This window comes from Tachypleus tridentatus, chromosome 7 (assembly GCF_004210375.1).
Source record: "Tachypleus tridentatus isolate NWPU-2018 chromosome 7, ASM421037v1, whole genome shotgun sequence".
Lineage (NCBI taxonomy): Eukaryota > Metazoa > Arthropoda > Merostomata > Xiphosura > Limulidae > Tachypleus > Tachypleus tridentatus.
The window spans coordinates 72,458,661-72,462,157 of record NC_134831.1 but is presented as its reverse complement, the minus strand read 5'-3'; the positions used below and the strand labels follow the sequence as shown (position 1 = coordinate 72,462,157).

At 30.8% G+C, this 3,497-nt stretch overlaps 1 non-coding gene across 1 annotated transcript; it reads left to right on the top strand.

The window, feature by feature from the left end:
* Positions 1-1,938: 1,938 nt before the first annotated feature.
* On the top strand, positions 1,939-2,010 carry TRNAE-CUC (transfer RNA glutamic acid (anticodon CUC)). The gene has a single exon. It is a non-coding gene; the product is annotated as a tRNA-Glu (tRNA).
* The last annotated feature ends 1,487 nt before the right edge of the window (positions 2,011-3,497 follow it).

Here is a 3,497-nt window from a genome sequence, read left to right as displayed (position 1 = left end):
GCTTATATGTTTGTTTGCAGGCCTACAGTTAAATACTTTTATCCTTTTCAGCGTTAAATTCCAAATATTCATATTTCAATCAGTTTGAATTTCTTTCTAGTTTATTTCATTCAATTCAATTAAATAGGCGAGCATTGAGTACTAACTCGAATACCAAAACAAATCAGTTAGTTATTATGAAATACGCTTCAATGTATTCATGTAGGCCCAGCATAGCCAGGTGGTTCGGGCACTCGACTCAAAAGTTGAGAGACGCGGGTTCGAATCCACATCATGCCAAACATGTTCGCCGTTTCAGCGGTTGTAGCGTTATAATGTAACGGTCAATTTCATTATTCGTTAGTAAAAGAGTAGCTCAAGAATTGGCGGTGGGTGGTGATGATTAGCTGCCTTCCCTCTAGTCTTACACTGCTAAATTAGGTAGGGTTAGCACAGCTAGCCCTCGTGTAGTTTTGCGAGAAATTCTTATAACAAATAATACATTTAGCAAACCCCCTAGTGGCTCAGTATATCTTATAATGCTAGAAAACGGTTTTCTGTGGTGGTGTGGTCAGAGTACAGAAAACCCATTGTGTAGCTTTGTGCTTAATTTCAAAGAACAAATGCATTCAGTAAAATTTTTAAAAAAAGTCTCTTTAGGACACCGTTCATAAATGTTTATAAAATATCGTGCTTCTTACTCCTCTTAAAATAATAATACAAGTGTTACCAGAGTTTAACAATATAAAGTAATAATACAAGTAAGTGTTGCCAGAGTTTAACAATATAAAGTAATAATACAAGTAAGTGTTACCAGAATTTAACAATATAAAGTAATAATACAAGTAAGTGTTGCCAGAGTTTAACAATATAAAGTAATAATACAAGTAAGTGTTACCAGAGTTTAACAATATAAAGTAATAATACAAGTAAGTGTTACCAGAGTTTAACAATACCAGAAAGTGTTAGTGGAGTTAAGTATTATTACCAAGGCTTCTTCACTTTTATTTTAAAATATCGTGGCGACTAAGTGTCACGTACCTTTGCTTTTCCTATTGATTTTAATTTCTGTTGCGAGTTAAACAACCATATTTGTCAAGCTGAGATACTCAGTTCAAAAATGTTAACAGAACCAGCGTAGCAGAAACAAGTAGACATCTTTTTATCGGTCATTTAACAACAACAAAAAATCGTTGTCATTCCTTTATTATAAATACCAGAACTGTTATTTTATCCATTATTAACCCATCGGTTATATTTGTGTCTTGCTCAAAGTGCAATGCTAAAATGGTTTTTATTTCACTTCTGAAGGCCACTATAAAATTTGTCCCGCAACTCCAAAGCCTTATTTCAGCCCTACATCCTGTTGTATGTCGTGTCAACCATGATTAATAAACTTTATATATTTATTGCAACGGTTGCTTTGATTATATCATTAATAGTATCAATACATATTTTCTGAAATTCTGAAGTCACAGTCATAACAGATGTGATACAGGTTGGTTAACGCTTAAATTTGGTCACGAAATTTGTTATAACGTAAGCCAACTTGAAGTGATGAGATGAGGAAATCAAAAGTGTGAAGGGATCATTGAAAACATACTTCAAGGTAGATATGAAGTACTTAAATGTGTAGTGCGGTGTAGTAATAGCTGCTTGAAATTAGAAGTGTTTGCTTTGATTAAACTGTTACACTAAGAAATAAAATAAACACCGGTTCTAGAAAACTAATGGCCTCTAGTTATAGAAATCACACAAGCTACATTTTTTGTTAGACTGTTTTCTCGTAATTTCGAAATAGGGTGTCGATAAAGAAGAGCATTGTGTTAAAATAAAACACAAAGCTATTATTATGAAAATAATGTTAAAACTATAATTTTTTGAAAATACAAAATAAAACGGTCCGAAAATTAAATGTAAATATTGCTTAAAATTTTATCTAAAGAATTACTTACTAAATCCGGTATGGTCTAGTGGTTAGGATACCTGGCTCTCACCCAGGAGGCTCGGGTTCGATTCCCGGTACCGGAAAAAACTTTTGTTTCAATGAGTGTCCATTAACCTATTGCATTTAAGTTTACTTTTTATCAATGCACATATAAATATATTAATAGCAAAAAGTTTCTTTCTTAATCAAGTATTTTCATTAGTGTATTTAAACTACTTAAAAGCTCACGCAAAGCCAATTTTTTAGTGACAGTTGTTTTTTCTCTTTTATTGGTATTACAGATAAGTAAATTAACCATTTCAAAGCAACACGACTTTGTCATTAAACCAAATTTGCATTTATATTGTAGTAGTAATTTATTTATTTTTCAACCAGTTACAGGATTGTTAGTTTTACAAAATAAAAAATGGACTCTGAATCATATTATTAATATTATATAAAATTAGTTTCTTCTCAACTTAGCCTGAGCCGAATTACTTTTTGTGTTCTCTGCCTTACAGCTTACACATGTAACATAAAACTTCCACACACACTCGGCCTTAATCTTAGACCAAGATCGAATAATCGAATTATGTCTCCGACTATCCAGCGTTAACAGAATCAGTAACTGTTGGTCAACACACATAAAAATTATAATGAATTGTCATATTTTTGGGTCACACTAGACACCTTTCAGATCCGAAATTAACAGGGGTCTTTAACTTTTTGTTTTAGGTTTATGAATAAATAAATATATTGTGTTGTTTTCCTCAATTTTGTAAATGTGTAAATCAAAAGAGTCAGATTCACTTAATACGAAAACATAGATAAGTAAGGTCTTTCATCGATTTTACTCTTTTCCTTTTCACTTTTTTTAGTGCTTAAAATTTATTAGGCCTATTACTGTCTGGTGAGAAGTATATCCGTATAACAAATACATCTGTATCAGAGTATGTGATTTATCTCTATATCTGTGAACAAAATATTTACAATAATTTATGCTAGTGGAATAGTTTCTAATTCAAAGTTTAATAATCATCAAACTGTAATTTATGTAATTATCGGTGATATAAATAAGGATTTATTCATTTTTCTGCAAAACATAATGATAAAAATAAGATCATAGAAAATATCACCGATATTCCAAAATTAAACACCGGGAGGTTTTGCTACACAAAACTTATAATTTTAAACACATTCTCACTTACTAAGAACACATTTAATCTTTTCAATTACATTTCAGCTGTTACTTACATATCATTAATTTTGACTTTTATTACTTCGTCATGCATAATATATTATTACTGTACATTTACTGATTTAGGCACTTTCAGGTAAAGACATGGCCTGTTTTGGTAAATGAATAATTTGTTTGGGGATTACATAAACATAAATATTGTACATGTAAGCAAGAAAAAGTAAAATTATAAATACCTAATTCCTACTATGAACTTAGTAAAATAATTAAAAATAGAATCAAAAAATTCATTTAACGACCTGTAATGGCTGAAAACCAGGCTTTGTATCCCTAACGAAAACAGTAGTCTATCATTCTAACATTACATGTTAAACGTTACATATTAGTTAGATC